The 22,965-nt window shown below is 41.6% G+C and overlaps 1 long non-coding RNA gene across 29 annotated transcripts in view; it reads left to right on the forward strand.

Moving 5' to 3' along the window:
- Nucleotides 1–22,965, forward strand: part of LOC103351145 (uncharacterized) — a 271,397-nt gene that overhangs the window by 106,707 nt on the left and 141,725 nt on the right. For 2 of the 29 annotated variants that reach the window (XR_016217532.1, XR_011380840.2), the window contains one exon: nt 14,023–14,506. The exons of 22 other annotated variants lie outside the window; for them this stretch is intronic. This is a non-coding gene — a long non-coding RNA (uncharacterized LOC103351145). Of the gene's footprint in view, nt 1–4,946; nt 5,174–8,191; nt 8,802–14,022; nt 14,507–22,965 lie in introns of those variants that run through there. 5 more of the 29 variants (XR_016217529.1, XR_011380837.2, XR_016217531.1 and 2 more) reach the window with 3 other exon arrangements.

Genomic DNA, 22,965 nt, shown 5'->3' on the forward strand with positions numbered 1-22,965 from the left:
TATTTGTCGTTATCATTATAATTATTTTAAAGATTTATTTATTTATTTGAAAGGAAGAGACACACAGAGAGAGAATGAACATTCATCCGCTGGTTCACTCCCAAATGGTGCCACAGCGGGGGCTGGGCCATGCTGAAGCCAGAGCCATGAGCTTCTGGGTCTTCCACATGGATGGCAGGAGCCCAAGGCCTTGGGCCATCTTCTGCTGCTTTCCCAAGTGCATCAGCAGGAAGCTGGATCAGAAGAGGAACAGCCTGGACTCAAACCAGCACCCACATGGTTTGCTGGCACTGCAGATGGTAGCTTAGCCTCCTACACCATAGTGTTGGCCTCTATCATTAGTGTTATTTTAGTTTCTTCCAGAGTGCATGGCAACGACTCATTCAATATATTTCCTTATAATGGGGGTTTCCATTTGCATGGGGTCTTACAGTTTAGTAAGTGCTTTTGCCATTCAGAAACAAGCCTCCACAAGGCAGAATTCCTAAATTCTACTCATTCAGATTCTTAGAATCAATCCTTGCTAGTCATAGGTCTCATCTAGTTCATACCCCTAGAATAAATAACAAACCCTCTTGTATTTTGATCATTCAGATATGGATATAATAATAGGATCTTTTGAGAATGGGCTGAAGGCATGCTCTTAGCATACCTCCTCTCCGAGGCAACATGTGACCATCCACCACACAACCTTCCAGAGAACTGATGATGGATTCTGACCATCTCTGTGTGTTCTCTGAACCTACAGTACCTTTGGCTCAGGGCATCTGTATTGGATGGCCCTTTCTCTGAGCAATCAGTCAATTTGATGGGCTGATTCACAATTAGTTTGAAGAACTGTCCTTGGGAGGTTTGGCTTCTCTCCAGCATGCTCACCCAAGGCTGCCTGCTCAGAGCAGCTTCATCTTTCTCTACCTAAATGTCCTCTTTTTGTGTTTGCTTTGCTCAGTCCAATTCATAAGTGGTAAAGGACTCAAGAAATGTTTGAAGTACTTTTTAGCAGGAAGCATTACCTTCCTTTTGGAGCCTAAGGAGATGTTTCCTAAGTGAGTGACATCATTTACTATCTCTCTCCTCAACCACTCACGGCTGGGATCCCAAATGAGGGCAAATGCTTTCTCATTGCCCTTGGATCATTCTTACATCCTGTGCTCACATACTACTTCCAAATTTCAGAACAGTTTTCCCAGGACTTTGCTTGCTTCCAATTAATTCAGAGTGTGATGGAAAAGGTTAGAAATAAGTCTCTATTGTTGTTATTATTATTAGCATATTAATGGCCTGAGAAGTCCTACAGTAGAAAGAGCTGGTTCATTTTATTTATCCCAGCATTTCTCAAACTTATCTGATGGTGGAGTTACTTTTCACACATCTTCTCACATCAAGTAGAGATAGTATCACAGACAATAATTTTGGAAATGTAGCCTTGTCCACATCACCAAGACAAGAAGCCTAGGCAAACACCTCTCTCCTACCATTTAATCTCTGTGTTCAGTCCATCATCAAGTTCTTCTAGTTCTTCTGATCCTACTTCCTAGATACTTCTCAGACTTGTCCACTCCTTTCCATCCCTGCCACCACTTCCCTGGGGCACCAACATCTTTGCACAAACTTGATGAACCTGCATATCTTTAGTCTCATTCTCCTTAACCCCACTTTCTCCCCACACTAGAGGGATCTCACTATGCAAATTAATCATACAACTCCCTTACTCAAAATGCTTCAGTAGCTCCCAGTGCCCCACAGGGTAAAGCCCAGTTTCCTTATCAAGGCACTCAAGTCCCTCCATGACCTGGATGCTGCCTACTTCTCCAGCTGTTTTACCTCCCAACCCCTGTCTTCTACTTTTTGTCCTTCCTACACCAAGATTCCTGGGCCTCTCCAATCTTGCCCTGCAGAAATGCTTTGTGCAGTTATCTCTGTCTGAACCATTCCAACTTGCTTCATTTGGCTCTTCCTCACCCTTCACAAGGCAGCTCAAGGGAAAGATCTGTGTGGTCTAAGATCCCTTCTCTGGGCTTCCACAGCAAACTGTGCATGTTTTCATATTGTCACTTTACTTATTTCATTGAATGTATTTGTTTATGTAAAATGTCCTATCTCTGTGAACTCTTCAAATGCAGAAATTGTGTCCTTATACCCCTTGGCCCACCTTACTCCCTTTTAGACCCTCAGTGCAGGCATTCATTAAATATGCAGGGAATTGAGTCATCTGGAACACAAGATCTTTAGTCTCTTCATTCTCTACTGCAAAGATTAAAAGGTCTGTGCAAAAACAGGCATCTAGATGCCTTCTAGGAGAGCCCAGCCCTGACCTTTACTTTTTGCCACTGCTGTAGCCAGCTGGACTGGGTAATTCTGGACTCAAAAGACATCAGCCTCACTTCTCTCTGAGCCAGACGTCAACATGACGCCCTGCAGCCATGCAGAGCTGTGCTCAAGGGTGAATGCACGTCAGGATGGCTTCCTGCTGTCCTGCAGCTTCAGGATGGCTTGGCTTATGCAGGCTGGAGAAGCCAACCTGGAAGCAGCTGTTCCTGCCTTGAGCAGTGTGGGGAAGGAGGGAGGGAGGGGGAAAAAAGGGCCTTGAGAGCCCAGAGCCAGTCCTCTCTCTAAGGGATTCCCTGGGTACCTGGGAACAGATCCCCTTGGTAACACCAGAATTTTGGCACTATTTAGCATCATCAAGAGCTTTGTGTTATATTTAATAGCAATGTTAAAAAAAAAAAAAAGACAAGCACCATAAGTAATTGAAGTCCGTGTAACTGGACTATGGCTCCAAAGAGGCAAAGCAGTCAGCCTGTATTCTAAATCAGAATGGATGGTAGACCAGCCCTGACAAGGCTTCTAGGCACAGGGGATATAAGGCAGCATCAGCTTTATCAAGTCTGATTTGATTAGTTTCTCCAGCCAATTTTATGTATTCTGGCTACAGGATAAATCATCTATCTTGCTGCCCTGTTCTTTTTCTGTTGATTTAAAAATAGAGACCTTATTTCACTGTCAAGTGGTCACTGGATTTACCTTCTGGTAGTCATGAGGAAAATCCCTGAAATTTTCTGCCATCTTTACATACAAAAATCTCTTCTTTGCCTAAGACAGCTGATCTAATTCAATAGTAAGAGACTCATTGTATTTCACCCTACATGTCCCCAAACAGAGTCCCTTAAGGTTGTTTGAGCATAATAAAGGATATTAAAAATGGTATTTTCCTGGCCTTTTTCAGAAATGCAGTTCACATTTGTATTTAGAAGTATCACATCGTTTCCTGTATTGTAAAGGACCTTAGAAATGATCAAGTTCATTTCACAGATAAAGAAACAGAGGGCCAGAGATAACAGAAGTCCCTAACTGGCCAGAGTATCTGGAAGATGAGAGACATGTTTGGGAGGGCGTAGAAGGTTCATGCATGGCATCAGGGAAAAGTTATTCCAGAAAAACATAAATCTGAAGAACAGAGGAATGCTATTTCCCCTTTAAACACTTCACATTTCTTTGTTTGGAAAAAGAATTCACTCAGAAGTCTAAAATATCTACGTTCTTCATTTAAACAACATTGTTTAGTTTATCAAAATTACATCAGAGGAGTTTCAAGAACAACTTTTTACAGGTAAGACCTTTACCTCTGTTTCCCACTTCCATTCCAACCATATTTACTCTAGCTCAGAACAAGCCCTTGATCTTTGCTGCTCCTCTACCAAGACTGCCCTCAGTGGTCCTTCCTTTGTAACAAGAGTTTTTATGCATCCACTAGTCTCAGTATTGTTCCACCTTCTAGATGGCCATTGGTACTCACGACAGCCTGTACTGATCTTGTCCCCTCTGAGCACAGGTGTACTCACACTGCACAGCTACCTTCTGGTCTCCTTAGTTCCTGTTGTAGATCATATTCTCTAATCTAAACTGGAAACTTCTGCTGGGCAGAGACTAGGACTCATCTTTCAGGGTGATACCATTATACCTCACATGACATTGATTCCTCATAGACACAAGTGGAGTGCTGGCAAACTGACTTCACAAAGGAAAGGAAAGGTACTGATTTGGAGTGATCACTACCATTATCATGTGAATGTGAAATTGGAACAGATGCCCAAAAATGGCCCTTTCAAGACTGAGCAAGCTCTTTCTAGCTGTCACTCACTAATAAATAGATTTTTGATCCTAAATAGATCTTTGATCCATCGTGCGTACCATTGTGTAAAGTGCATTTGTCAGCAAACTTCAGGTTGAGAGAGATTTAGTCATTTTAATCTTATGTTTAGCATAAGATTTAAACAATCAGCCAACATATTCCTTTTTCATTTATTCTAAAAGTGCTGAGCAGAGCTTCCAGAACTGACATAGGTACTTACTAACCCCATGGAACTCAAAGTTAAATGAAAGAAAAAATAGATATTAAGCTAACAAAGAAACTCATGTATTATGAAGAAAATGCAGGGTGCTAACTTAATTTAGATTGATGAAGTGGGAATGGGTGATTCAGGGAAGATTTCTCTAAAGTTTTAAAATTTCAGTTGCCACTTGAAGGATTAATGAGCAGGAGTTACGCAGTTGAAGTTGAGGGAAAACAATACCAAAGTGGAGACAGTGTACAAATAAAAGGACTGGAGGCAGGAAGATCCTATCCCACAGATACTAAGAGAAGGGCAATGTGGCAGGCAATCAATGAGTGAGGGGAGGAATGGAAGGAGATGATGCTGGAAAGATGGGAAGGTGCTACTCACACAGGCGTATGGACCATGACTAGGGACTTGGGTTCTATTTTAAGTTAAATGGGAAATGATTTGTTCTTTTTAAATAGGAAAGTAACATAACTTGATTCAAGTTTTAGAAATAGTTACTATGGGGGCTGGCGCTGTGACACAGTATGTTAAAGTCCTGGCCTGAAGCACCGGCATCCCATATGGGTGCCGGTTCTAGTCCCAGCTGCTCTACTTCCGATCCAGCTCTCTGCTATGGCCTGGGATAGCAGTAGAAGATGGCCCAAGTCCTTGGATCCCTGCATCCATGTGGGAGACCCAGAAGAAGCTCCTGGTTCCTGGCTTCGGATTGGCGCAGCTCCGGCCATTGCAGCCATCTGGGGAGTGAATCAGCGAATGGAAGACCTCTCTCTGTCTCTACCTCTCTCTGTAACTCTGTCTTTCAAATAAATAAAATAAATCTTTAAAAAAAAGAGAAATAATTACTATGGTTGCTATGTGAAAAGTAGATTGGTGGATGACATGGGTGCTGGAGACAAAAATAGAAACAGAAAAACATAAAAGCAAACTGTTAACAAGTAAAAGTTCAATGGGGTGGTAGCTAGGCCTAGAATGCTAGCATGGAGACAGAGTTGAAATATATACTAGAGGCAGAATCAAGAGAACTTACTTATGGAGCAGCTGTATAAATGGAGTTGCCATTTGGTTGGGTGAGAAACCCTAGGGAACTACCTATTTCTTGATGGGCGGGAGGAGATCTCCTGACCTGACAAGTTCAGTCAGAGGTGAGTAATCCAGTAAAGAAGAGAGAGGAGGGATGGTCAAAAGATAGGAGGAAAGTAGATGTGTTATCAGGGAGAATATTATCAGCAGAGCAGAGGTTTTATCAGGGAAGCCAAGATCAGGGAGTCTTTCATGGAGAAGGGAGCAAGCAACTGTGTGAAAAGCAGCTAAAATGTTGAGAAAAGTGAGAATTGAAAAACCACTGTTAGATTTAGCAGTGTGGAAGTCATGGGTGACTTTTTTATAAGATGAGTTTTTTTTTGGTGCAGTAGTGGATACAGAAGATAGACTAGCAAAAGTGAATAATTGGAGATGGCAACTCTTTAAAGAAACTTACTTGTGAGGAAGAATAGAGACTGTGCAGTAACTAAAGGGGATATAGAACAACTGAAGGAATTTTAAAAAATATTTATTCATTTGAAAGGCAGAACTGGAGAGGAAGAAGAGGAAACAGAGAGAAAGAGTGAGAGAGTTTTCATCTGCTGGTTCACTCCCCAAATGACTGCAGTGGCCAGGGCTGAAGCCAGGAGCCTGGAACTCCATCTAGGTCTCCCGTGTGGATAGCAGGGGCCCAAGTACATGGACCATCTTCTGCTGCTTTCCTGTGTAAATTAGCAGGGAGCTGGAATGGAAGTGGAGCAGAGAGAACTCAAACCTGTGTCCATTTGGGATGCCGGCATTGCAGGCAGTGGCTTAACTTGCTGAGCCACAACACTGGCCCCATGAAGGGATATTTTTTTCAGATGGGACACAGTTCAGCAATATATATGACCTATAAGAAATTAAAAGAAGGGCAACGTGACAAAAGAGTACAGGAAGAGAGAGAATGGAAAGAGATGAAAGTAGAGAGGTATGAAGGGCTGAAGATTTTAAGAAAATACAGCAAATGATAGTTCTGTCTGGAACAGATTTCATAATGTAGAATATTTTATTTTATTTATAATTTTTTCTCCAGTTTTTCTTATTTTTATTTTTAAAGATTTATTTATTTATTTGAAAGTCAGAGTTACACTGAGAGAGGAGAGGTAGAGAGTTCCTCCATCCAATGGTTCACTCCCCAGATGGCCACAACTACTGGATCTATGCCAATCCGAAGCCAGGAGCCAGGAGCCAGGAACTTCTTCCAGGTCTCCCATGTGGGTGCAGGGGCTTGGGCCATCTTCTACTGCTATCCCAGGCCCTAGCAGAAAGCTGGATTGGAAGTGGAGCAGCCGGGTCTCAAACCGGCTCCCATGTGGGATGCTGGTGCTTCTGGACAGGGCGTTAACCTGCTGAGCCACAGCACCGGCCCCCTGTAGTTTTTCTGTAACAAACATAAGAGGGTCTTCAAAATGTTCATGGAAAGTCATATTACAATAAAATATATGCATTAATTTCAAGTTTTCATACCAAAATAAACATTTTTTAGATTTTTTAAAAAATTTATTTACTTGAAAGGTGGAATTGCAGAGAGGAGGAAAGACAGAGAAAGAGAAAGAGTTATCTTCCATCCACTGGTTGGCTCCCCAAATGGCCTCAATGGCCCCAGCTGAGCTAGGCTGAAGCCAGGATCTGGGAGCTTCTTCTGGATCTCCCACGTGGGTGCAGGAGCCCAAGGACTTGAGTCATCCTCCACTGCTTTTCCAGGCACATTAGCAGGGAGCTGGATTGGAAGTGGAGCAGCCAGGACTAGGACTGGTAACCATGTGGAATGCCAGCAACACAGAAGGAGGTTTAACCTACTATGTCACAACATCAGCCTCTTATTTATTTTTTTAAAAAAAGATTTATTTAATAAACATCTTTTCATTCCATTTCTACTAACTTCTTTTAGTACTCTTGTATAATCCAGAGTTTGTATATTGGGTTTGAAGGAGTGTAGACAATGGAGGTTACCATAATTTCTGTAACATGTAGCATATTCTGTGGGAAGGAAGTCTGAGGATGGTGCTTATAGAATGGTAGAGGTGATAGAAAGGAAATGAATATGAAAAAATTCTCTCATCTTTTGTTTCTATACTCCCTGGCTTCTGTTTTTTCCATAAAGGGCAAATCAGGGTCATTAACTCAGAATGAAAAGACAGAGATTTGAGGAGAAAGGAAAGGATTTGACATAGACATTATAGAGAGAAAGATTTAGTTTGCTTTTCAAGGCGTGCAAAACCAACTTAATTCTTTTTTTTTTTTTTTTTTTTATTTTTTGACAGGCAGAGTGGACAGTGAGAGAGAGAGACAGAGAGAAAGGTCTTCCTTTGCCGTTGGTTCACCCTCCAATGGCCGCCGCGGCTGGCGCGCTGCAGCCGGCGCACCGCGCTGATCCAATGGCAGGAGCCAGGAGCCAGGTGCTTTTCCTGGTCTCCCATGGGGTGCAGGGCCGAAGCACCTGGGCCATCCTCCACTGCACTCCCTGGCCACAGCAGAGAGCTGGCCTGGAAGAGGGGCAACCAGGACAGAATCCGGCACCCCAACCGGGACTAGAACCCGGTGTGCCGGCGCCGCTAGGCGGAGGATTAGCCTAGTGAGCCGCGGCGCCGGCCAACTTAATTCTTTGTATTGAAATCTTAACGTTTTCTCTGACCCTTGCTTCTATTTTGATGAGGTGGTTGTCTGAAAGTGACTTCTTTAGGCATGATAGGATCCCTGGAGAAACATATACATCTTCTCCAAAGTAGACTCCTTGGTCTCAAGTGTCACTCACCATTCACTTTTCCTCTCTCCTCAACCCCTAGGTCCCAATCCTTTATTGACTGCTCTGAACTCTTGTTCTGTGGGTTTACTTCATCTCCTGTAAGACATGTTCCAGCACTCTCTACCTTTCAAAAGGTTATTTGAGGACTGGTGTACACCTGTGAACTGCTTGTTACCCAAAAGGTGAATAAACACGTCAGAACATAAAGGATGTCACTAGACATGCTGCTTAGCTGACAATTTTTTCAGAGCAAGATTTTCTCAAGGAAGGAAACAGCTCATTGATTTACATCATTGATGTAAGTTCCTTTTTGGTTTGGGACCATCCTAGTCAGTTCCCTAAACAATTAGTTTGAGAAATGCTGCTTTACTGCAGTGTTTTTTAAACTGCAGATTGTCACCTATTAGTCAGCTGTGAAATCAATGGAGAGCAATCAGCTCTTTTTCATGAAAATAGAAAATAGAAAAATGTGCATTACATATAATAATTGTGCATAAAGTGATAGTAAATGTTTCCTGAAATTTTTGTTTTAATCACGTATATATGGATGTATGTATTGAGTCACCATGGATAATCTATCTATCTATCTATCTTTCTTTCTTTCTTTCTTTCTGGAAACTTTTATTTAATAAATATAAATTTCAAAAGTACAACTTTTGAATTATGGCAGTTTTTCCCCATAACCACCCTCCCACTCGCAAACCATCCCATCTCCTACTCCCTCTCCCATCCTGTTCATCATTAAGATTCATTTTTAATTATCTTTATATACAGAAGATCAACTTTAGTATATACTAAGTAAAGATTTCAACAGATTGCACCCACACAGATACACAAAGTATAAAGTACTCTGAAGACTATTTTTACCATTAATTCTCATAGTACAACACATTAAGGACAGAGATCCAACATGGGGAGTAAGTGCACAGTGACTCCTGTTGATTTAACAATTGACACTCTTATTTGTGACGTCAGTAATCACCTGAGGCTCTTGTCATGAGCTGCCAAGGAGTTCACAAACTCCAATCTTATCTAGACAAGGCCATAATCAAAGTGGAAGTTCTCTCCTCCTTTCAGAGAAAGGTACCTCCTTCTTTGATCAAAGAATGGAGAAAATTATTTTTTAATGTGGGTCAGGTTCCTAAACATTTGAGAAACCTTGCTCTGGTACTTCCTATCTCAAACCAAATCCTTTTAACCACCTTTTGCTACTCCCCTACCAGCTATTGCTTCTCTACAGCCCCTTACTTCATCTCTCCAAACATACGTATTCCACTCTGGATTCCAGCACAAAGCACAACAGCAGCATTTCACAGTTCACTTCTCTCTCTAGAGAGCAAGCAGAATCTTTCATTTTCCCACAATGTTGAGAAATTGTTTTGATCTGTTTCTGTAGCAAAAGTGTGCAAAAAGTAAGGTTACATAAAGATAAGTCAGCTGGATCTTTCAAAGTCTCAAATTTTAGTTTGAGAAGCATTTAGAATATAAAATCTAAAGACAACTTTATCTGTTTTGGGATCAAAAAGGCCATCTTGTTGTTCAGTGTCCAAATGGGGGAAGATCTAGGTTTTGATGGGTTTAGGGCTGCTCCTTGACAAAATATGGGATGAGTCATTAAATTTGAACTTCAGGTTAAAAGTACATTTTTTTAAACTTATGTTTGTCCCATGCAATATTTGAAATAATAAAAATTATTGTTTATCTGAGATTCAAATTTAACTAGGTATCTTGAATTTTTTATTTGCTAAATCTGGAAACCCTAATGGAGTGGGAAACTTACACAATTTTTTCAGGAGGGAGTCTTCATCATAAGAACACAAAATATTTTCTTTTGAAAAATTTACAAAAATATATGGCATTGTAAACACATGTCTTGGATCTTACATTCCCTGGAAGAGGCTGTGAAAGCAAGGGATTCCTACACTTCAGCTTCATATGCTTAATGGTAAAATCACTCGTATACCATGTCTTACAGTAAGAAGGAAATCTGTATTCAGCCTAAGGAGCAGAAAATAGGCAAAAAGGTCTTCTGCCTTTGTGGAAGGTGGGGCTTTAATATATATATACATATATATATATATGTATGTATGTATATACACACACATTTATGTATTTATTTATTTAATCTGAGGCACAGAGATCTCCCATCTGTGAGTTCACTTCCCAAATGGCTGCAACAGCCAGGGCTGAGCCAAGCTGAAGCCAGGGGCCTAGCATTCTATCCAGGTCTCCCATATGGGTGGCTGGGACCCAAATACTTGAGCTGCTGTCTGCCAGGGTGCATATTAGCAGAAGTATGCAGGATCCTATGCAGGTTCTTAACTGCAAATAAGGAAGGAAGGAAGGGAGGCAGGCAGGCAGGCAGGCATTCTGCCTTAGAATTCCTGCTGTCACAGGTCTTTATTCCCCTCCCACCACAAACCTTCTTCCACTTTAATGAAAGGTACACGTGGCCAACCATCCCCCATTCTACCGGGTCTATTACTCTTTGGGGCAAAAACACAGGGTCAAATCAAGAACACATCCCTCCAGAGGAAGTTAGTGCCCTATGAAAGAAAGTCAAGAAAGGCTGAATCAGAAATACAGAGGGCGATAGCTTCATGCCATGTAGGTGGCACACTGTTCACACTCATGCTTTTTCTCTCTTTCTCACAATCAGTGTTCAGAGGAAGAAAGTTGTCAAGAGGAAATGCATATTAAATAACTCCTTTGAATTTTTGCATTTTTTCTGGTAGAAAGTAGTTTTGGTTTCCTTAATAATTTGACAGCAAGGACTGGCTTTGTCAATTAGATTATAATAGTGGATTAAATAGTGGATATTTTCAATAACTTGAATTACTTAAACTGTGGTATCAATATTTTATTGGAGGGTGGTGCCATGGCTCATTTGGCTAATCCTCTGCCTGCGGTGCTGGCACCCCGGGTTCTAGTCCCAGTCGGGGCACCAGATTCTGTCCCGGTTGCTCCTCTTCCAGTCCAGCTCTCTGCTGTGGCCTGGGAAGGCAGTGGAGGATGGCCGAAATTGCTTGGGCCCTGTACCTGCATGGGAGATCAGGAGGAAGCACCTGGCTCCTGGCTTTGGATCAGCGCAGTGCACCGGCAGTAGCAGCCATTTGTGGGGGTGAACCAACAGAAGGAAGACCTTTCTCTCTGTCTCTCTCTCTCTCTCACTGTCTAACTCTGCCTGTCAAAAAAAAAAATTATTGGAAAGATCTTGAAAGCATATGTAGTATTTATTGAAAAGCTTTTATTGAAAATGTCTTGAAAGCACACAATATGCAGAATGTCGGAATCTACAACCTTTGCAACTATGTAAAGTTGTATAGTTGATATATACATAAACTATAAACTGTATAATTACTCAAAATTGTACATTGAAATTTTTTAAAATAGGTTTATTTATTTTATCTGAAAGGCAAAGATCCAGAGAGAGAAAGAAAGAGGAATATCTTCTAACCACTGGTTCACTTCCCAAAGAGCCACAATGACCAGGGTCGGGCCAGGCCTAAACCAGGAGCCAGGAGCTTCCTCTGGGTCTTCCACATGAGTGCAGGGGCCCAAGCATTTGGGCCATATTCTGTTGCTTCCCAGGTACATTAGCAGGGAGCTAGATCAGAAGTGGAGCAACAAGGACTTGAAATGGCACCCATATGGGATGCCAGCATTGCAGGCCTGGGTTTAGCCTTCTATGCCACAGTGCCAGCCCCTGTAAATTGAAATTTTACAAGGATGGGGCATATGATTTTTCATAATTCTTTTGATAGGTTCATGAGGAAAATATTTTAACTGCACTGGCTTTAGTTTTGTGGTTTTCAAGTCTGCCCTTACCATTTATTTCAACAACCTAATAAAGGGACTAGAGAGAATCTTCTTGGATGAAACTGCACCTCTGAGATCGCATCCTTGAGGGACATTTCAACTGTTTTGATATAAATCATCTCTTTATCTGCTTTAGATTTTGATACTTAGAAGCAATTCAGGGAAGTAAAAGGGTGCCGGTAACAGCCTTCTTTTTTCAGGCTTCATGCCACTTGGTTGTGTGTATAAGGAGTTGCCATCGTTCTATACTATGAGTTGGTCCTTTCTATTTATTCTGATTGTGAGATGCAAAAATAAGAATAAGATGTTTTGTAATGTAAAGAATCATTTATGTTGAAGGGCTGCTTGCTCCTTACCTGGTTGACCTTATACCTGATGGATCCCTTCTCTCTGGCCCTATTGGTGGGATTCCACCAGGAGAACAGGATGTATTCATGTCAGGCAGTGCACATCTCATTTATGGTACTGCTGGATGCTACTTATACACTAAACCTGAAAAATAAATCATTTGTCATATATTTTAAGAGTTTGATGTTTGTCTGCTTCCCGAGAGTAAAATACTAAGAGGTTTATGAAACTAATGAAACAGAAGATGCTGTGTCTTAGTATGCCCAAACAGTTACTAGGTTTTAGAAAGCAACTCTGAGTTGCCCTTGCTCTACCAGTCCTCTGAAATTTGCAAAGACACACAAAGTGCATTTAAATCAATATAATTGATTAAATGAACCCATCAGCAAAAGATCAAGCTTAAGGTAAAAATGATGTCCCAACATGAACTGTTTGTTAACATTACCCAAATGCAACTTTTGAAATTTCTCATAATTCAACATGTTCCTCCAACAGGAGCCAGTCTTAATGACTTATTGTTGGAGGAGAGAGATCTTGGCAGAGTAAGGAAAATAGGAGTTTTGCATCACATCATCTCTAGTTAAATCCTTGGTTATTTAAGTCCCTTTGGACTTCAGTTTCCTTACTTGTAAAAAGAAACAATTTCGGCCGGCGCCGTGGCTCAGTAGGCTAATCCTCCACCTAGCGGCACTGGCACACCGGGTTCTAGTCCCGGTCGGGGCGCCGGATTCTTTCCCGGTTGCCCCTCTTCCAGGCCAGCTCTCTGCTGTGGCCCGGGAAGGCAGTGGAGGATGGCCCAAGTGTTTGGGCCCTGCACCCCATGGGAGACCAGGAGAAGCACCTGGCTCCTGCCATCGGATCAGCGCGGTGCGCCGGCCGCAGCGAGCCGGCCGTGGCAGCCATTGGAGGGTGAACCAACGGCGAAAGGAAGACCTTTCTCTCTGTCTCTCTCTCTCACTATCCACTCTGCCTGTCAAAAAAAAAAAAAAAAAAAAAAAAAAGAGAGAGAGAGAGAGAGAGAGACAAGGAGAGAGACTGGCCGGTGCTCCAGCAGGCTAAGAGGCCGAAAGCTTGGGGCCTGGGGACAGCCCCCCGAAAAAAAAAAAAAGATAGAGGTAAGTATTTGGCCTAGCACCTGATACATTTCAGAAGACTAATAAATAACTGCCATTATCTTTATGTTACTAATTATTATCAGTAAAAATAACAACAATATAACCAAAGATAAGGCATCAAAGATTTATTTGACCACTGTGAGAACTTAGAAGGGGCTGGTGTTCTGGTGCAGCAGGTTAAGCCCCCACTTCGGATGCTGGCATCCCATATTAGAATGTTGGTTCCAGTCCTCACTACTCCACTTCTGAGTCAGCTCCCTGCCAATGTGTGTGGGTAGGCAGCAAATGATGGCCCAAGTGCTTGGGCCCCAGGTGGAGTTCCTAGCTCCTGGCTTGGGCCTGGCTCAGTCCCGGCAGTTGCAGTCATTTGGGGAGTGAACCAATGGATAATTCATTCTCTCTCTCTCTCTCTCTTTTTCTCTGTCACTCTGCCTTTCAAATAAATAAATAAGCATTTTTTAAAATGGAGAGAGAGGATCAAGAAGAGAAGGACAGCTGTGATAAGCAATAAAGAGAAATAATGGAGAAAATCACATTGACTGCTTTTTGATATTTTGTTCCCTTCATTCCCTGTTTTAACATATATCAGTTCCTGAGAAGAGAAACTATCACTTAGGAGTAGAGCCCAGAGGGTGACAGAGAGCTCGCATTCACATCAGAAGAAAAATGAAAAAGTTAACCTTGATTCCCAGAGGCCCAAACTCTCTTCTCTTCTTACTACTGAGCAAGGTGAAAAAAGATACAGCACAAGAGGTGAAATCTGCTCTCCAGGGAAAAGCAAGTCAAAAAGGAAGCAGACATACTCTATGAAGAAAGTTCCTCGGTGTGGGCTCAAAGCTCAGCATTCTTTCGATTGAGCACACACTTCTGGTGGGTGGGGGAGCGGGGGTCAAATCTCCCAGCTGTGCCATGCCAGGAAGATTCATCACAATGAGAGATAATAATGTGATGATGCTCAATCTCTTTATCAGTTCAGCTTTGTTATTGCCAGGAACTTGATTTGAGTCTGTCTTCAGACCCAATAGGGAATAAACCTCACTTGTTTGCCCAAATCTCTAGTGAACTAAACCAAAACAAAGTTGAAATCCTTACTTAATGTATACTAAGCTGATCTTCTGTATATTAGATAATCGAAAATGAATCTTGATGTGAATGGAAGGGGAGAGGGAGTGGGAAAGGGGAGGGTTGTGGGTGGGAGGGACGGTATGGGGGGGAAGCCATAGTAATCCATTGTTCGTACTTTGGAAACGTATATTCATTAAATAAAAGTTAAAAAAAAAAAAAAACAAAGTTGTAGACTTAAATCCCACAAAGATAAAGTGAACCATATTAGATCTATCTATACTTACTAGGCAAAGTTAAAACCAGATTGATGTATTTTCTGAATGGCATCCAAATAAAATTAATGTAAATTGGTTGAGTTTATAGTTTTCATTAAATTTGGGAACTTTTTGCTATTATTTTAGCACCTTTCTTTCTACTCCTTTGAGACTCCAATTATACAGTTGCTAGACTGGTTGAAGCTGTCTCACAGCTTACTTGTGCTCTCTTTGTTTATCTACTTTTTTAGTCTATTTCCCCTCTCTCTTCTCCATTTTCAGTAGTTTTTATTGCTGCATCTTCAAGTTTACTAGTCTTTTCTTCCAGGATTTCTAATCTGCCATGAATTCTACCCAGTGTATTTTTTAACCTCCCATAATCATAAATTTCATCTCCAAAAGCTCACCTTGGAGCTTTTAAAAATGTCTTCAATGTCTCCACTGAACATCTTCAAATATGTCTCCAGTTTTTTGGAACATATGAAATATAGTTATAATTTCTAAAATGTCCTTGTCTGATAATTCTAACACCCAGGTCAGTTTTGATTGATTTCCTCCACACCTCCTTCATTTGGGTTTATGTATTCCCTTGTTTACATAACTGGTTTGGCTTTTTTTTTTTTTTTAAGATTTTATTTTATTTATTTGAAAGAGTTAGAGAGAGAGAGAGAGAGAGAGAGAAGAGAGAGAGAAAGAGAGATGTCTTCCATCTGCTGATTCACCTCCAAATGGCCACAGTGGCTGGATCTGAGCCAATCCAAGCCAGGAGCCAGGAGCTTCTTCTGGGTCTCTCACATGAGTGCAGGGACCCAAGCACTTGGGCCATTCTCTGCTGCTTTCCCAAGTTTATTATCAGGGATCTGGATCAGAAGTGGAGCAGCCATTACTCAAACTGGTGCCCATATGGGACACCAGTGCAACAGACCAGGGATTTAACCCACTGTGCCACAGTCCTGGCCCCAATAACCGGTTATTTTTAATTAGATTCCAGGCATTGTGAATTTTACCTTATTGCGTTTTGGATGTTTCTGTATTTCCACAGATATTCTTGAGAATTTTTTCCGGGTATAGTTAAGTTACATGGAATTAGCTTGATCCTTTTGAGTGTTCCTTTTAAGATTTGTTTGTTGGGACTAGAGCATCACTTAGCTAACAACCATTATTCCCTATTTCTCAAGGTAAGATTTCTCAGAGTGCTCCTCCCAATGGCCTATGATTTATAATAATATCCCAATGGCCTATTATTTATAAGGTTTATACTACTATATAAGGTAGTACTATATAAGGTTTATACTACTTTATACTACTTTGCATTGTTATTGTAGAGGTTTTTATACTACTTGAGTTTATACTACTTGAGTAGAGGTTTATACTACTATATGAGGTAGTACTATATAAGGTTTATACTACTTTATACTACTTTGCATTGTTATTGTAGAGGTTATTTGCAGCCCTTACATGACCGCTTTCTGAGACCCCAATATTCCTTAGTGAAATACTACTGAGAATTACTCAATTTCTCAAGCCTGGAAAGGGTGAGTCAGTGTGGGGAAATGTAGGCCAGTCTGGGAATGAGGGAACTAGGATGGGGATGAGGGGAATAGGAAGAGTCTGGGTCTGCCCTCCCCCACCATCCCCAGGCTGAACTCCCTGATCCTAGGCGAGAAGAATGGGGAGACTCCTAAGAATGACACCCCAAATCCTGTTCTGGTGCCTTGCAAGCATTCTTAAGGGTCAAAGGATGTGTTGCTTCACTTTGTACAACACCTAAATCAATTTTTCTTCATTTGTATATTGGTTATCCATCAGGGGAATTTGTGTTAGTTTAAACCACACTTTAAACAGATTTTTAAATTAATTTATTTTTTATTTATCTGAGAGGCAAAAAAGTTTGTGTGTGTGTGTGTGTGTGTGTGTGTGTGTGAGAGAGAGAGAGAGAGAGAGAGAGAGAGAGAGAGAGATCTCCCTTTTGCTGGTTAACTCCCCAGATAGCCAGGGCTAGGAAGGCCGAAGCCAGGATCCTGGAACTCAATCTGGATTTCCCTTGTGGGTGGCAGGGACATAACCACTCGAGCCATTATCTGCTATCTCCTAAAGGGAACATTGGTAGGAAGTGTGAATTAGGACATGAACCCAGACACTCTGACATGGGATGTGAGCATCCCAAGCACTATCTTAACCACTATCCCAAACGTGTACCCTAAACCACACTATGGGTTCCACATTTGTGGATTAAACTAACCAACAATGAATTTAAATAAATATTTAAGGAGTTGGTATTTGGGAAATAGCCATTAAGACATAAGTTAGGATGCTCTTGCATTTCATCCTAAAGTATCTGGATTTGATCCCAATTCCAACTTCCTGCTAATACATACGCTAGGAGGCAGTAACTGATGGCTTAAGTAGTTGGACTCCTGCCAACCATTTGGGAGGCCTGCATTGAGATCCCAGCTCCCAGCTTTGGCCTGGCCTAGGCCCAACTGATAGGACATGAACCAGCAGATGGGAGTGAGCTGTCTGTTTTTATGTCACTTTGCCTCTTAAATAAGATTTGACAACTTGCCAAATGTCTAAGAGGAATAGATGCAATGGCAACAGAGGTTGTTCCTTGAAGACACCACTGGCATGAAAGGCATAGACATCACAGATGCTGCACTTTTCTGATGTCTTGGTGGTAGAACCAAGATGTTGCCCCTGGAAAATGGAGGTAGCTCCTGCATTCTGTAGCATCTTTGCTTTCTTGGGCCAGCAGGACCTGATTTCCTGTCTGGAGCAGAGTAAGTTACAACTCCTATCACAGCTGCAAGGGAGTTTTTTTTGGTGGGAAATGAGCTCTGTCTCACAAATTTGAGGATTTCCCTATTTTAGAAATGTTCTACAAATACTAGGAGGTCGAAAAGTTACTAAATGGGCATAGAGCATGAAGGAAGAAGGACTGTAAGAATATTCAATGAAAGAACCAACAAATCCACACACAAGATTAAATAAATTATAGGCTCTCTATAAATATTTATTGATCAAATCTATGTGAGAAGTTGTTCTAAGGGAATGGAAAAGATATAGAAGAAATAATCTACAATTCCTTAAGGAGCTCCAGAACAGTGTTGGTGAAATATGAAACGTAGCTTTGCCTTTGTGAATTTCTCCCTCCATTCTCAGGATGCTCAATCCTGTACCTCTGTTCATGGATCCTCACCTACTGTCAACTTCTGACAGCTAATAAAGCATCACTGTGTGAGGGCTCCCAGAGAGCATTTGCATTTGTGGAGAAAATAAAGCCTCCAAACCCTGCAGGAATGACAAAACCTGAGGACAGTCTTTTGTGGCACAGAGCTTTTCCCAGCATTCTGTCAAATCACTTTAGTTAAGGCACCTGTCTACAGAGCCAACCCAGTTCCCCAAAGGGCCTCTCTTGGTCCATTTTCTGTTATATCAGAATACCCAGACTGAGTATTTTATAAAGAAAATAAATTTCTTTCTGGGGGCCGGCGCTGTGGCTCACTTGGTTAATCCTCCGCCTGTGGCGCTGGCATCCCATATGGGCGCTGGGTTCTAGTTCCAGCTGCTCCTCTTCCAGTCCAGCTCTCTGCTGTGGCCCGGGAAGGCACTGGAGGATGGCCCACGTGCTTGGGCCACTGCACCCACATGGGAGACCAGGAGGAAGCACCTGGCTCCTGGCTTCGGATTGGTGTAGTCCCAACTGTAGCAGCCATTTGGGGGGTGAACCAACAGAAGGAAGACCTTTCTCTCTGTCTATCTGTCTCTCTTTCTGTCTATAACTCTACCTGTCAAATAAAAAAAAAAAAGTCTACCTTTTAATATCATGATGACAATTGTATTTCAGCCTGAGTTTTGGAGGGATATTTCTGTCATAGTAGGACCTTTTCACTTGAGGCAGAATCATGTACAGGTACAAGGCTTCTGAGGGTCACCCACTAAGCATATGCCGATCATAGGTTGCAGGCTCCCTTCCTCCCTTTTCCCTTTCAGTCACTGTTTACACCATCTGCCTTTTGCCCTATGAAGACACAGCCTTCCTTAAAGCCCAGTCCACCCCGTTCTTTCTTCTCTCAAAGATTAAAAATGGCACTCTCTTCAATGACCTCAATAATTTAGAACCCATGAATAAGTCATTTGCCCAAGAGGTTACACTGGGACTTCTATTTTTACTTATATTCTCTCACTAAGTAAAGTGACCTCTCCCAAGAAGCCAACAATGACACCCATTGGTCTTCTGACTTCACAGGGAAAAGTCCAGGCAGAGCTTGCAAAGCAGAGTCTTTTCTCAAGGGCAAAGACAGACTAATAGGTGTCAGTGACTTCAGAATGTGAGCAATGAAACATGAACTTAGGCATCTAAGACTTACTCGGAACTCCTGGAGGTACCCAGAGTGTGCACCAGGAGGAACACTTTCTATAAAGTAGGGCAGGCAAATTAAACCTATGGCGGCCCTCACTTCTGGCTATTTCTTTCCTACAATATATACTTCTGACAGTGAGAAACTCCTGAGTTTTTTGTTGTTGTTGTTGTTTGTTTGTTTTAGTCTATTGTTTCACTTCTTTTTTATTATTATTTTAAAATTTTATTTAAGCAATACAAACTTCAAGCATATTATATATACAAATTTAGGAACATAGTAATTCTTCCCACCCTATCTTCCTTCCCATCTGTACTCCCACCTTTCTTCCTCCTCCCTCTCCTATTCATATTCTTATTTTTTACAAAGATTTACTTTCAGTTAACTCTATACTCATAAGATTAACCCTACAAGTAAAGTGTAAAGAGTTCAACGAATAGTATGAAAAAAAAAAAAAAAACTGTTCCTCAACAGTCAAGACAAGGGCTGTTCAAAATCATCACATCTCAAAATGTCAATTTCATTCCTATAGATTACCTTTTAGGTCTGTTAATTACCACATATCAGAGAGAACATACAGCATTTGTCTTTTTGGGACTGTCTTATTTCACTAAGTATAATCATTTCCAGTTGTATCCATTTTGTTGCAAATGACAGGATTTCATTTTTTTTAACCCCTGTGTAGTCTTCCATAGTGTATATATACCATAATTTCTTTATCCAGTCTTCAGTTTATGGACATCTAGATTGATTCCATATCTTAGCTATTGTGAATCGAGCTGTAATAAACATGGGTGTACAGACACCTCTTTCATATTGCTGATTTCTTTGCATTTGGGTAAATTCCCAGGAGTGGGATGACTGGGTCATACAGTAGGTCTATATTCAGATTTATGAGGTTTTTTTGCTTATTTTACTGTCTGTTGTCTCACTTTTATAAAACAAATGATTTTTTTGATTTCACATTTAAAGAAAACTTATTCTGTGACAGGTTTGGCACTCAATGTTTTATTGATGTGACTCTTGTACTTTTCTCTAGAAATCCTCACACCTAATGTTATTTTCCTTATTTTTCATTTCATGGAAAAAAATGAGGCACAGTAACTTGTACATGGTCACAAGGGAAGAAACAGGGTTTGAACTTAAGAAGTCTTGCTCCAAAAATTATCATTAAACTGTACAGGACACAAGAACATACCCTCAGGCACCTTTCTCTGAAGGGAAGAAGGAACCTCCACTGTGATACGGCCTTGACTAAACAAGTTCAGAGTTGGTGAACTCAAGAGGCTTCCATAGCATAGACAGCTCATGGCAAGAGCCTCGGGTGATTGCTGACATCATAAATAAGAGTGCCAATTGTTAAATCAACAACAGGAGTCACTGGGTACAGGCTCCCCACATAGGATCTCTGTCCTTAATGTGTTTTACTATGAAACTTAAAAACAACACTACTAGTTGAACAATACTCTATACCTTGTGCGGTTGTGTGAGTGCAGCCTGTTGAAACCCTTGCTTAGTGTATACTAAGTTGATCTTCTGTATATGAAGGTGATTGAAAATGAAACTCGATGAAGGGTGGGATGGGAGAGGGAGTGGGAGAGGGGAGGGCTGCGGGAGGGAGGGAGGTTGGTGGGGGGAGCCACAACAATACAAAAGTTGCACTTTGTAAATTCACATTTATTAAATAAAAAAAAAAGAAAAGAAAAAATTAAAAAAAAGAACATACCCTCTGGATCCATTTAATTTACAAAAGCTCTGTAAGTAAGTGCCCACTTTTTCCTCCCTACAAGATGAGATGCTTTCCATTCAGTCACACCCTTCCTGAGCCACCCTCACTTCTTAAATATCCTCTTCTTGTCAATTTAAGGCAGAAGTGGATGCTCTTAACCAAAAGCTCCTTGCCTAAAATTCTTTTATTTTAAAAGATTGTATTTATTTATTTGAGAGGCAGAGTTACAGACAGTAATAGGGAGAGGCAGAGAGAAAGGTCTTCCATCTGCTGGCTTACTCCCCAAATGGCCACAAAGGCCGGAGCTGAGCCCATCCAAAGTTAGGAGCCAGGAGCTTTTTCTGTGTCTCCCACTCAGGTGCAGGGGCACAAGCACTTGGGCCACAGTCCATCCATCCACTGCTTTCTTAGGCCATAGCAGAGAGCTGGATCTGAAGAGGAGCAGCTGGGACTACAACCAGCACCCATATGAGATGCCGGTGCCGCAGGCAGAGGATTAACCAACGACGCTATAGCCCTGGCCCCCTAAAACTCTTGAATTGCTGTAGTCCTCATTGAGTCATGGCACCCTCCATCATCCATCTAATAATTTGAAAGGATTGTTATGGTTTCTCATAATTATAGTGCAATTTAATAATCGATGCCAGTCACCAAATTGCTTATCCTATATCTTAGAAAAGTAGAACTAGGGGCCGGCACTGTGGCGCAGCGGGTTGACGTCCATGTGGGCGCTGGTTCGGGACTTGGCTGCTCCACTTCCAATCCAGCTCTCTGCTATGGCCTGGGAAAGCGGTGTTGAATGGCCCAGGTCCTTGGGCCCCTGCACCTGCGTAGGAGACCTGGAAGAGTCTTCCAGCTCCTGGCTTCGGATTGACACAGCTCTGGCTGTTGCGGCTGATTGGGGAGTGAACCATCGATGGAAGACATCTCTCTCTCTGCCTCTCCTCTCTCTGTGTAACTCTGACCTGTAAATAAATGGATAAGTAAATCTTAAAAAAAAAAAAAAGAAGAAAGAAAAGAAAAGTAGAACTAAATTTTTCAAGACAAGTTGTTCAGAAGCCTCTGTTTAACCTGTAGTTTTGACCCATAGTTATGTTTTGAATAGGTATGACCAAAAAGAGAATCCCCTGTGGGATTCTCAGAGAAGTGTAGTTCATTAATTTATTCATAAACATTTATAAAGTGCTTCCTATGAGCTGGATACTGGGTTGAGCAACCTTAAAAGTCCCTTCTGACTTTGAGAACCTATAATTCCAGGAAAAAGTTGGAGTGGGCCTATAACAATTCATTGGATTTTGCAGAGAGGAGACAAGAAGAGACAGCATTTCATATCATGTTAGTGAAGTACAGCAGTAGAAACAATAGTGACTTAAGCTGGGATGGATGAGTCAGTATCTCTAGTAGGAGATCCAACCAGAAAATCATGAGAAATGTGGTTGGATGCATAGACTGAGCCGGACTGGTAGACATCTTGAAAATTGAGCAGAGGAGTTCCAACTTGGTGTTAAGAAAAGAGAGAGCTGTTGTCATGATCCTGAGCTGTAAATCAGTGGTCATCTCCAATGAAAATAACTATTTCCTTTCAATATACAGGCAATTAAATGAAAATGAACATTTCCAATTATAGTAGAAAAATAATTTCCTCATGGGATGTGCAACACAGAAAACAGCTCTCATTTTCTTAGTAACTTACCTCTCAGAACTGCAATGATGTGGTTTGCTGAATGTTCCAAAGACTGCTAATAAGATGCAGCTATAATGTATTCACATCCTAGCAGCAAACCAGCCTAACCTCCTCACCTGCTACATTTCCTGGGTTCCATGGGGGCTGTTCAGTGTGCTCTAAGTATGCCCTGGGGAGAGGGCAGGCCTCACTCGGGCGAGCCACCACTCGTTTTTCAGGGAATGGAGGGGACACAGGCCTGTCCCTGACACAAAGTAGGAATTAACAAGTAAAACTCATTCAGGACATGAGGTGGGAATGCTCAAAGATAGAAATTTGAGAGTACTTTAAAAAATGGGTGGAGGACAGGCATTGTGGCACAGCAGATTAAGCCACTATTGTGACACTGGCAATCCCATATCAGAGCACTGGTGTGAGTCCCAGCTGCTCTGACCCACCT

This window comes from Oryctolagus cuniculus, chromosome 12, assembly GCF_051225735.1.
Source record: "Oryctolagus cuniculus isolate XC-2025 breed Fujian yellow rabbit chromosome 12, ASM5122573v1, whole genome shotgun sequence".
Lineage (NCBI taxonomy): Eukaryota > Metazoa > Chordata > Mammalia > Lagomorpha > Leporidae > Oryctolagus > Oryctolagus cuniculus.